At 40.1% G+C, this 13,566-nt stretch overlaps 1 pseudogene; it reads left to right on the top strand.

Moving 5' to 3' along the window:
* The window catches only part of LOC106735597 (uncharacterized), a 20,055-nt pseudogene extending 10,646 nt beyond the window's left edge, over positions 1-9,409 (top strand).
* The last annotated feature ends 4,157 nt before the right edge of the window (positions 9,410-13,566 follow it).

Genomic DNA, 13,566 nt, shown 5'->3' with positions numbered 1-13,566 from the left:
AGCGCTCGCGCCCTTAAAGAAAAAAAAAAAAAAAAAAAAAAAAAAAAAAAAAAAAAAAAAAAAACTATATTGCACAGCACGATGTTCTGATACATGTGTACATTGTGAAATAATTACCATATCAAGCTATTTAATATAGCCAGCACTTCATATAGTTATCCTTCATTCGTCATTATTGTGAGAGCACTTAAGATGTACACTCTCAGTAAGTACATAATACCTTATTGTTAGCTATGGTCACCATGCTGTACAACAGAGTCCCATAACTCATTTGTTCTAACCAAAGTTTTGTACCTTTTAAGTAACATATCATCATCCACTCCACTCTCTAGACACTCGTAACCACCATTCTACTCTCTGCTTCAACGAGTTCGACTATTTTAGATTCCACCTAAGTGGCATTATGTGTATTTCTTTCTGTGCCTGGTTTATTTCACTTAGCAAAATGTCTTCCAAGTTTATCCATGGTGTCACAAATAACAGAATTTTATTTTTTAAAAAGCTGCATAGTATTTCTCTGTGTGTGTGTTTATACTTCACCTTTGATTGATGGACACTCGGGTTGATTCTGGATCTTGCTTACTACGACTCGTGCTGCAATGAAAATGGGAATGTAGATATCTTTTCACATACTTGTTGTATTTCCTCTGGATATGATTTCTGGATTATGTCAGTTTTAGTTTTTTGAGGAACCTTCATACTACTTTCCATAATGGCGGTACAGATTTGTATCCTCACCAACATTGCTCAGGGGTCCCCTTTTCTCCAATGTCCTAACCAGCACTTGTCTTCTCTGGTCTTTTTAATAATGGGTCATTCTACTATTATAAGGAGATATTGCAATGTGGTTTTAATTTGCATTGTCCTGACAACTAATATTGTTGGACATTTTTCATATACTACTGGGCATTTGTATGTCTTCTGAGAAATATACATTCAAATCCTCTGCCCATTTCCTAACTGGGTTATTTAATTTCTTGCTATTCAGTTATTTGAGTTCCTATGTATTTTGGATATTACTCTGTGTCAGATATATGGTTTACAATGTTTTTCTCCCATTTTCGCTGTAGGTTGTCTCTTCCTTTGTTGATTGTTTCCTTTGCCGTGTGGGAACTTTATAATTTAATGATATCCCTTTTGTATATATAGGGGGTGGGTGTATACTATGCAACAAGAGAATAACGGTTGCAATTGTTGAACAGCAAATTTTTTACATGTACATTGCTATAGATGTACAGACTACAAAATAGGGAATATGAGGAGTCTACAACACGTTTATGGAAAATGCCTACTATTAAAACGAAACTAAGCACAGATTTAAAATGTTTTTGCAACAAGCTAAACATATTTAACAAGAACTTTTTCAAGTCCCCTTCTATGTTGGTGTAACATGGATAGATTACAATTATAATTCTATGAACAATTTTGTTCATCTGAGGGGTAACAGAAAGTATTACACTAGTTCCAGTTCCAGCTGTGGACTTCGGGAGATGCAGGATGTTTCATTCCAATTCACTACAGTGTCAATTTGTCCACATGATAACTTGGGAAGAAGCATGGAATTGTGCTAGCTTTCTTCTTACCTCCTAAAATAGAGTAGTGATCTAACCAGGGCCACATATTCAATAGTTCTGTTTTTCAAGCCTCTGGATCTGGAACTCTAACCACAAAGTCAGCCATGTGGAATCTAGTCACCTTTACCACACCACCACCGCTGTTGGGGCTGGCCCCCACAGATTTTCTTCATTCAACACACTCAATATTTGTTTAGTTATAATCTGTAGCCACCTTCTGAAACAACTTGATAGTTAATCAAATCAAAGTGATCACAAAGCATCAGTGGGTATTAGGATAAAAGTACTGGTACATTATTTCTCAGTTAAAAAGTGTCCCCTAATCAGGCTTAACCTGAGTACCAAATCTTACAAGTCACTCCTGGTAAATGGTTTAGTGGCCACAATCTCCCATCCAAGTATACATGCCCTCTTGAGATGTGACTTCGTCATTTTCTTTATCTAGAGATGGCATCTGTTTCTGCAGCCCTTTGGATCTGGGTCAAGTACGCAATTTGCTACCAATAGAAGTGATGCTACGGATCCTAGCACTAGGCCTCAAAAGGTTTCAGTTTCCAGCTTGAGCCTCTTATTTAAAAATATATATAAATATATATTTTATTTACCTTTATTTATTTTAGTTTGACCAGAGAGGGACAGGAGAGAGAGAGAGAGAGAGAGAGAGAGAGAGAGAGAGAGAGAGCGAGCAAGACACTAGGTCCAGGACTTGAACCGTGGTCGGCCATGTGGGAGTCCAGTGCCCTTAACCACCAGCCCCCATCTTGAGCCTCTTAGATTGCTCCCTTAGACGACGATGACATGGACATTCCTAGGACAAGAGACAAGTTGGAGAAAGAATCTGGCTCTCCCAGTTGAACCCAGAGAGTGGATTGAGAAGAATGAATTGGCCTAGAAGAAACCAGGGAAGAAACCACCCAGACAACCCGAAGACTTGTGAGAGGTAACTGTTATTGTTTGAAGTCCTATGTCTGTGGCTATTACGCAGTAACAGACAACTGGCAAAAGAACACTAGGGAGATATTTGAGTGTCTCTGGAGCTGCCGATCATTGCACAATCTAAAGGAATCTTTCAGAACGCAGAAGACCTTAAATAAGACAATAGCATTTTTAGATTCTTCTCACATATCCTTGGGATCCTTAGATTTATTGGCCTTTTCTGAAATCCACTTCGATGTATAATAAAATATTTTGCTTTTGGAAACATTTCAATTCTGCACCATTTTTTTTTTTCCAAATGGGAAAAATTCTGTATGACTTAGGATTGTGCATTCTGGCAAAGAAACAGCTATTGGGAAAATCCACATAATTTCTGCAGGGCCAAGGAATGAATCCAGCCAACTGCTACATTTTCCTTTTTTGCGGTTTGGACTTAAGTTACCTTTTCCCTCCTTGCAGAGAAGAAAGGGTGCAAATGATAGTGGATTCATCTCATTTCACATACATTTGAGCTCACTTAAGAATGATTTTACTTTACATACCTGAAATGAAGGATACAGTTTAAAGAAATAATTTTCAAGAATAGAATAACATGAAGCAGGTTTTTAAGGAAATCGTTTTTTTCCAAAGTGTAACAGAAGGCAGAGTTGCTCCTGGACTTTGTTAAGTTACATAGATTTAATTGCTCTGAGCAGGTCTTCTAAAGTCAAGTTTACTAAAATGTGGGCCTTTGGGAGCATATTTTCTGGAAAAAATGCTTTTCAAACATCTCATTTTATAATTTAGTTGTGTCCAGACTCTGTAGTATATGAACATTTTCAGAATTAAACTATTGATCTGTAAAGGAGTTGATATTGAATGTCCAATTCCTGAAAGTCACCCAAGTTAAGGTAATTTTTTGCACATTTAAACGTTACTGCCATTCCTAACTCACTCCATCCCCACCCCCTGAGCCTTTTAGCTCTTAAAACTGTCTGGAAACGAAACTTACCTTAAAAATGATTTTTATGGGGGAAAAATGAAAACACATTTCACTTTTCTTTATGGGTGATGGTGCTCATTCCGTGACTCCTGCATTTGTGAGAGAGACCAGGAGTGAACTACACCACTTCGACATGGCCTCTTACCTATGGGGGAAAACAGAGGGCAGAAAGTTCTTCCCTTTCTAACCCCAGAATTCCTCTTCAGCATTCCAAGACACCTGCACGGAGGCAAATCCTACTCAGATTTGCTCTAGTTAACAGGTCTGGTTAGACCCCTCCCTCCAGTGCCACAGGCGCTAATGTCTTTAACTCTTTCAAAGCGTGCCTAGACCTATTTCCCTCCTCAGGCTATGGGGCAGGAGTAGGGGTGGTGGGGACTTGTTAGAATAAATTACAATTTTTGGCAAGCAGCTGTGTCTCTTACCCACTCAGGAACTAGAATATTGCCTTGTAAAACAGTGCAGCCTGCCTATTACTACTTAATTATAAGGCCAAAATAAGGACACTGTTTTATAGGCTCTTTTAAGGTATATACATAGGATTTTCATCTTGGAAAATATCAAAAGAGATTGCATTTTTTTTCCTAGGTGCCAGTGGGCTGATTCTGATGACAGCAGCACCACAGGGCTATATTTGGTCAGGAACTCAGGTCTCTAGGTCCCGGGGGAGGTTACATTGCACATTTTCTTTGTCTACCTACTCCTCCCTATAAAGAAAAGGTTAATACTCCTCAACATGAGCCAGGAAACCATAGTTCCCAGTCCTCCAACACAGCTTTATCAGAGTCCCAAGAGAGGGGTTCTGAATGACTAACCCCTGACGTTGACTCCCTGGCTCTAAAAGGCACTTCCAGTTGAAAGCAAGGACCTTGTACCACCGCACTCCCCACACTCCAAGTCTTTCTCACATCATACTCATATGGCTCTATCTCCCCTGGTCCCAATTTTATCTCAATCCCCTGACACACACACCCCCACACACTCCTGTCTCCTAAACAAATTTTGCAGTGTTGTGTTGGAGAAGGATTTGGGTTACATAATCATGAAGGAATGACTGACATTTGGGAAAGGATGGGAGATGGTTGATACAATCTACAAGTCAATATTCATCACTCTACTCCATTTTAAACCTCAGTAATTAATTTTCTCATGATCAACAAACCCTTAGGAGAATTAGCTTAGAGCACCAAAACTCAGATTTGATGGACGTGAAGCAGAAGCATACCATCAGCGTTTTGAACATTGTCTTTCCACTTAAACATGTTTATTGAGGAGACACACATCTAGGTGGCTTGGCATGAACAGAGGGCTCCTAGATCAGAGATACACCCATAGAATAGGCCACTTCACAGCAATCAGTCACTCAATTTCCCAGGTTCTGGCACCATGTCTTCTAAAACGTCCTGGAGAGCTGTTGACCAAGTTTTTATCTCAGCTGCCTTGCCGATTGTAGGACCACACCAAAGCCAAAGTTATTGAAATATGTAGTGTTTAGAAATGTGTCCACTTATGTGCTCTTGGTGGCAATAACATTTGTTTTTCACTTCTGTTTGTACTGGAACTCAAGGTATTTGGATTTGGGAGGGTAGTGTGAACTTAAAACTGAATCTAGATCTTCAGGTGACAATTTTATATTTAAGTTTACAATACATTTTAATTCTTTTATCAGGATGCTAGCAAAATCTCTTAGAGACACAGCACATGGACAGAAAACAAAAGATGAACTGTCCTTTACTAATTACATGTTATGTGGCAACTGTGCTAAACAACTTACATACATTGCTTATATACATTGTTTTATTTGATCTTGATGACATGTAAAGTAGATCTCCTGAACCCCATTTTTATAACAAGGAGACAGGCTCAGTTGCCTAGATGACTTGTCCAGCTCTCAAGGATATTAAGGGGTAGAGCCTGGAATTCAAGTCCACATTTCCCTCCACAGTATATACTTCAAGTTTCTGTATTGAACAATTATTCTTTTCCTGTCCCTTTCAAGTTTGGTCCCTGGTCATCAAAAAGAAGGCCTGCTAGCTTGATAATCTGTGGCTTACCTGCTGGAGTGACATAGAGTCAGTGGTTCTTGGAGGAACTATCAATGAACACCTGGTTTTCCATGGTATTTCATCAAGGTCTTGGATTGAATTAGTGTATCTGTTGTACCAATTGAGAAATAAAGAGCCAGGAGTTTGTGATAATAAAAAGAAGTAACATTTGTGGAAAGGTTACTTTGTGCCAGGTACCACGTTAAGGACTGCCAACACATTGTCTTTTAGTCAATGTAAGAGTACTAGCTGTTGGGATCAACCATCCAATTTACAGATGGAAAAATTGGGGGGTTGGAGAGGCACATTTATCCGAGGTCACATAAAGAGAGCTGGTAATAAGTGGATCAGCATTTCCACAATTTGCACAACTGGAATCCTTTGGGCTCTTGAGTCTTGGGTTCCATTTTGTGGAATTTCAAATATCCATTGTTGTGACAGGGACGTGGAAAGATCAACCGGAACAGGACAAAAGAGACTTACTATGACCTAGACCAACAGACATGGGCATTTCAATAATGGTAACAGAAAAAAAATAAATAAAAAGATTCAGCCATGTAGCTAGATCGTCAGAGTCAAACACAAATAGAAAAGACAGAAAGATATGTGAGATATGAGTTTTCTACATCAGCTATAAGAAATTACCACAAATTTGGGGGCTTAAATTAAATGTATTATCTTACAGTTCTGGAGGTCAAAAGTCAGAAATGGGGGTGTGAGGAGACAGACAGGTTGCAGTGGTAACTGGGTTTATGTTCTAGGACATACTGGAGCTCTCCAGACATGTGTGTGCCCATGATCCAGAACAACTGAGACCAGGGATGGATCATGGTATGAGTACCCCGTTAGGTGTGCCTCTCTCTGGAAACAGCAGATGGTGTAGTGGTTACATTGCTGGATTCTCACATATATGCACACAGTTTGAGTCCCAGACCCAGCAGATTAAAGATCACAACAGGCACATGTGCATGTGTGCCCAAAATCCTGAGAGGAGAAGGGATTACAACATGGCCATTCCCCGGAGGATGATTTCTTGCTTTCTATCAGTTTCTCCCTGGTGAGCACACATGCCCTATAGCAAAAAATTGGAGGATCAGCAGATGGGATAATGGTTATGTTACTGGACTCCCATGTAGTCAACCATGGTTCGAGTCTCGAATATGGGGATTTGAAACTCATGCCAGGGGCATGTGTATGCATGCTCAAAATCCAGGAGGAGAAGGGATCGTGGTATGGCCATCACACCTGGGTGTGTGTGTGTGTGTGTGTGTGTGTGTGTGTGTGTGATTTCTCACTTTTTGTCTCTCTGTCTCTCTCTGTATCTCTGGTGAATGAACACACCCTGTAGTAAAAAAAAAATCTTTCTTTAAAAAAAACACAGAGTACCTCTCTCTCTCTCTGAATTAAAAAGTCAGAAATGGATCTCTCTGGACTGAAATAAGGTATATATGCTCCTCCTGGAGGCCCTAAGAAAGAAGTTTCCTGGCCTTTTCCATCTTCAGAAAGGCTACTAGCATCCCTTGGCTCATGGTCCTCTCCCTATGTCTTCAAAGCCAGCCAGGGCCAGCCAGGTCTTTCCCACTTAAGACTACATTTACTCTGCCATTCTCTTCCTTCTTCCACACTTAAGGACCCTTGGGATTACCTTTGGTTTATCTGGATAATGCAGGATAATCTCCCCATTTGAAGGTCATCTGGCTAGCGATCTTGATTTCATCAGCAATCTCAGTTGCCTTTATAGTATAACCTAACATATTCACAGGTTCCAGGGGTTAGAGCTTGACCATCTTTGCAAGGCCACTGTTCTGCTTACCACACAGGAATATCATAGCAGCAAGCAGTCCAACAGCAGAAAACAGAGAGGTATTTGGCATCAAGGAACTTTGTGAATAACAGCAGGGCCTCAGGCTCTAGAAAAATTTTATGAAATGGGAGTAAAAAATTGAAAACCCAAAGGAGGGACTCATATTTAAAGGCACTCAAGTTCCAAAATATTTGACTCCAGAATTAGAACTACATCAACAACAAAACTAATAATGCTGAATTAAAAGGAAGGATGTGTTTCCTGAGGACATCTTTGGCCGAGGGGCTGAACTCACAAGTGCATACTGAGAATTGAACATTTTGTTTACCCACTTCAGGGTCATCATGTAGGTAGCAGAGTGACAAGAACAGCCTGTAGAAGGTTTTATAAATTGACAGGGATGATGGGAGGATAAATGCATTTATAAAAATACGCATCTTCTCTTTAATTTCCACACATGTGTTTTGTCTAGTTTGTGTTGCTGTAACAGAACTCTTGAGATCGATAATATATAATGAACAGAAATTTGTTTGTCTTAGGGTTCTGGAAACTGGGAAGTCCAAGGTAGAGGGGCTACATCTGTGAGGGCCTTCTTGTTTCATCATAACACGGTAGAAGGCATCACATGGGTGGGTGTGTGGAAGGGAAAATGCATTCCTTCATAAAGAACCTACTCTCCAAATAGTGGCATTAATCCATTCCACAGGGCATTGCCTCCATGACTCAAACACCTGCCGTTAGGCTCCACCTCCCAACACTACCACATTGGGGATCAAGTTGCCAACATATGAACTTTGGGGGAGACATTTACACCATAGCACAATTCAAATATCTTGTGTTGTTGGTCAGTTAAGGTTGTAGTGGGCCAGGGGATGAAAGAAAAGTGTGGTTTGTTGAAACTAAAACCAGAGATGTTCCTATTGAACATGAAGGCCAAACCCTGCTTAGCATGAGTGATATTTAAGACCCATGGAGAGCACTTTGCTGCTGGGTCTTTTTTGCCTTGTGTCACATTCTCAGATATGGAATTCCAAGCTGCAAGGCAACTGACAGATTACAGAGCCCTCCACCAAATACAGCCAGTGATGATGATCCCAGAATATCAAAAGAGAGACCAAGTGAAAGAGCTACAACCTAAAAATAAGTCCACTACATTCTCATCTCTAATATCATCTCTATCTTTGAAAAGGAAGGACAAGAAGAAAAGAGAAAGAAACTGATTTCAATGAGAGAAGAAAGGGGGGAGGGATGAGAATGCCATTAAAAAAATAACTATTTGGTAAAACTTTTAAATGTATTTTTTCCCTTCTTGATAGTTTACTAAGAGGAGCGAAGCCATACCTTACTCTGTTTAGTTACATACTACAAATAGCTTTCTACCCTTTGTAGACCAGTAGGTGATGGTTTTCCAAGTCATTAAAAGGAACAGCTGCGAGATGGAGAAAAGATGGTGGGAATGAGACAAGATGGCAGACTCGCGGTGACCATCTGTTAAGGGTTGAAAAGTAGTTTGTCTAAAAGCAGATTTTGAAAGCAATTTCTCTTTGGAACAACTTTTTTTTGTGCCACCTAAAAAGCCTCTTGCCTCACCTTGACAGTAGCAGCGATAAAATGTGTGATATCAAAGACAGCCATCTTGAAATATTTCCTTCTAACCTAAAATGGAGCTTTATATTGTGTTTGTCATAAATCTACATACTCTTCTCTTCCAGATGACTAAAACTGCAAAGTGGAGCTTGCTTTGACATCTGATGGCAGAACCATTGTGTGCTACTACCTGTCTGTGGACATTCCCTGTGAACACACAAAACCTCTCCCTAGACCAGATCCTGTGCTTGATAATGAAGAAAGACTTGCTCAAGTGCTGAAATCCAGGTTAGAAGAGAAAAGTGAACACCTTGAGCAAGGACCCATGATAGAACAACTTAGCAGAATGTTCTTTACTACCAAGCACCATTGGAATCCTCATGGACCGTACCACAGATGTCGTAAGAAACTGGACCCTCCAGAAGACAGAGGACATCGAGGTTCTCAGAGGAATCAGAAACGTGCTTCATTTGTCATTTAAGAAAATCCCATATGGTGTATTCACTAACAGATTATGTAATAAAATCATAAAATTTCTTTTCATATATTAAAAAAAAGAACAGCAGCTTACACTGAATCGCATCCCCTGTATACAAATCATCCCCATCTGAAGGTAATAACAACACAAATAACAAACATCCCTGTGCTATAATACAGTTCCCAGAGGCATATACCTTAAATTCTTTTGTAAAAATCTATCTGACCTGAGCTAAAACCATAATTTAATAGCTTTGTTTCTGACCTAGTAACCTCATGGAAATCCTTTCCTTTTTCTCATATTTCCCAATCATAAAATGGGAATATTTTAACACTACATTACATATTTGAAAACTATCAGAAAAATGAGTTAATGTGTTCAATTTTGCGATTACAGAATAAAATCATAATATATAACGTAAAATATTATGTCAGACCTTTAGTATTTTTGTCTTTAACAATTGTAGTGATAAAATTTTAGCTTTTTCACAGTGCAAAATGAAAATAATTTCCCTAACCTTACTGAATAATTTTTGAAGTGATTCAAACTGAAAGAGAAAAGAATTACCCTTGCTATTTTTCTTAGTGGTTACTTATGATTGTGTGCTTCATACTTTAAAAATTTAGTATATTTGCAGTAATAAAAATATGCAATATTTTATAGTAGTTTTCATTGGAAGAAATGAAATACCATACCATGCACTATTAAAAAAAAATAGGCAGTAAATATAGTGAAGAGACTATACTTTGGAAACCAAGCAGAAATGGTTTGAATTCCACCTTTACTATTTACTAGCAAGTTACTTTACCTCTGTGCATTTTAATTTCTGTACTAGTACAATAGATAAAATTACCTCTCTGAATTTTTGTCAAGCCTAAGTAAGATAATGTATGGGGGAGGGGGAAGTAGGTGGCGTGGTGGTTGAAGCACTGGGCTCCCACATAGCCGACTGCTGTTCGAGTCCTGGACCTGGCAACTTTCTTTTTCACTTACCCTTTCTCACTCTTTCTCTGTCTTTCTCTGGTGAGCACGCATGCCCTGTAGCAAATTTAAAAATGATATAATAATATATAAAATAAAATAATTACTTTTTTTAAAAAGATAGTGTATTGTTTTTCTTTAGAAAGATTTTTGCTATAGAGCACATGTGCTTGCCAGAGAGACAGAGAGACAGAAAGTGAGAAATCACCCCTGGGGGGATGGCCATGCTGCAATCCCTTCTCCTTCATTCTCCTCTTGGGATCTTGGGCATGCACACACATGAGACCAGGGTGAATTTTAAGCCACTGGATCCAGTAACCAACCCACAGTTGACCATGTGAAGTGTAGTGACATAACCATTATGCCATCTGCAAGTCCCAAGATAGTGTATTTTTAAGTGCCCAGAAAAATTAATCATTCTTTAAATGTTAGAGCTCCTCCTCTCACTACCCCTTTAATTAGACATTATTCCATAGGGTTGTCACATACAGGTAAGGTTTTTTCCATAAGACTTTTTCAAAAAGATAAAAATAAAGCACAATAATCAAAATCTCTAGGAACTCCACGGCCAGAAACAAAGACTACATTGTTCTAAGGAACCTCGCCTGCCCCTGACTTGTAATTCACAAAAGTGGCTGGACAACAAGCAAGAGCCGATTTGGCCTTCTCCTCCTTCGCACCAGGCTGGAACCTCTGGTTGACTATGAGAAATTCACAATCATCGGCCAGGGCTGCCCTGCTGCGTGCCTCAGCGTCACCACATCTGACAGGCTAGCCTAGTGATGGCTTTGTGAGAAATGGCAGAGCCAGGACTGGTCGTCAGGTCTTCCAACTCCAAGCTCTGTGTTGCTTCCTCTATGCTGGCATTTTTATGAGAGGCTTTATATATATGTATGTATATATACATAATATAATTAGCGTGGTATTTATGTTTTTATAATAAACCAAGGCTAGTATTGACTGCTCTCCCCTAAAAAAGTTCATTCCAATATCCCCACACCTGAGGGCACTTGGAAATTCTCCATATTCACCTGCCACTATTTACAGGGTCATGGTATCTACCCAATGGCCCTGTACAGTAGCCAAATAAAATCAGAAATCCTGATGAGACACAAGAATGAGAAGTTCCAGGCTAGGCTAGGAGGGCAGCATCGTGTCTAGCTTTGCATCTGTTCTGTCTCTTGGATGCTGGGTTGGCTATCTAATTTCTTTGAATATCTGTGTGTTTTTTGTTTATTTACTTGTGTCATTTGCAAAAGGGTTGTGAACTCGCCAAAGAAAGACATAAGATATAGACAGAAAGCCCCCGGTGGGGGGTGGTCATGCTGTAATCCCTTTTCCTCCATTTTGACCTCCTTTCAGGATTTTGGAAGTCACACACATGTGCCCAACATGTTTCTCCACCTAGTGCATCTGGGCTGTTCCCACGAGGTCAGCCATGTGGGACCCAGCCACCTTAACCACCAAGATATGGGTTGGCCTCACATCATTTTCATAGGAGAGCTAACTCTGGGCTGGTTGTGGCATGGTGGCTAAGGGTCCTGGATCCCACATGGCCAACCATGTGGTTTGAATCCCTGTCCACTTGAAAAAACACTCTGAGTGTGTGTACATAAGTGTCCCAAATCCTGGCAGGATGAAGAAATACAGAAGGGATTGTAGAGTAGCCGTGGCCCATTGGGAGGTGTTCTCTCTCTCTCTCTCTCTCTCTCTCTCTCTCTGTCTTGCTTTCTAACTTTCTATCTTTCTCTCTCTCTGGTGAGCATATGTGCCCTATGGGAAACTTAAAAAGTAATAATAAATAAATAAATAACTTTGAAAAAGAAAACGTCTTTCCGGGGGTCAGCAGGTGACACGGAAGTTATGGTGCTGGACTCCTACGTGGTCAACAGCTGCTGGAGTGTGGATGTGGCAGCTTTCTTTCTCTCTCTCTTTCTTTGCCTTTGTTTAGTAAGTACATGTGCCCTACAGAAAAATTAAAATTATCATCATAGTATTAAATTCTTAAAAAGGTTTTCAGTGGTACTAGCAGACGGCATAATGGTTACATTGCTGGACTCCCATGTAGCGGACTATGGTTTGAGTCCAGGACCTGGCAACCTAAAAATCACTCTGACTACATATGTGTGCCCAAGATCCTGAGAGGAGACTGGAGAAGGGATTGTGGTGTGGCCATCCTCCCGCAGGAGGAGGTGATTTCTTGCTTTCTGTTTCTGTCTCTCTGGCGAGCACATGCACCTATAGCAAAAATTTCCCTCAAAAAAAAAGTTTTTTGGGGACCAGCAGATGGCATAATGATTATGTCATTGTACTACCATGTAGTTGACCATGGTTCAAGTTCCGGACCAGGCTGCTTAAAACTCATGCCAGAGGAACCAGCAGTTCGCCTAACGGCTATGTTGCTGGACTCCCACGTAGTCAACCAGGGGTTGAGTCCCAGACCCAATGGCTTAAACTCATGCCGGGCACATGTGCATGTGTGCCCAAGATCCCAAGAGGAGAATGGAGGAGAAGGGATAGTGGCATGGCTATCCCCTGTGGGGTGATTTCTCGCTTTCTGTCTCTCTCTTTCTGTCTGTCTTTCAGGCGAGTGCACAAGTCCTATAGCAAAAACCACTTAAAAAAAAAAAAAAAAAAAAAAAAAAAAACTCATGCCAGGTGTGTGTGTGCATACATGCCCCAAATCCCAGGAGGATAATAGAAGAGAAGGACTTGCAGCATGGTCATCCTTCCTGGGGGATGATTTTTCGCCTCTGTTTTTCTGTCTCTGTTAGTCTCTCTGGCAAGCACACACACCCTATGGCAAAAATCTTCCTCAAAATTAAATAAATAATAAATAGTTTTCGAGCAGAACTGTGTGCTTGTTTGGCTCAGCTGAAATGCATTGCGAGGGTTTTCTTCATATTTTTGCAGTAATATCTATTTTCTTGCCACCTTTGGTGCCTTAAGCTGCTCTCCTAATTCTTGGTGTCACTGAGCTTAAGAGTAGATTGAAAATTATAGCAAAAGTTAACAGTTTGGAAATGTGGTTTAACAGTGTGGGTGACTACCTTCAGCTGGAGCACTAAAATTGCCACTAAATTAGGAGGAGAAAGAGAAGACAGAACACGTGCCCAAATCCCAAAGCAAAATTTCACCAACAAGAATAATTTTCGGGGTTTAGGCAGCTATTAAACTTT

The sequence above is a fragment of the Tupaia chinensis genome, unplaced genomic scaffold (genome assembly GCF_000334495.1).
Source record: "Tupaia chinensis unplaced genomic scaffold, TupChi_1.0 Scaffold000453_1, whole genome shotgun sequence".
NCBI classification, from domain to species: Eukaryota; Metazoa; Chordata; class Mammalia; order Scandentia; family Tupaiidae; genus Tupaia; species Tupaia belangeri.
This window is presented reverse-complemented; position numbering and strand designations above follow the sequence as displayed.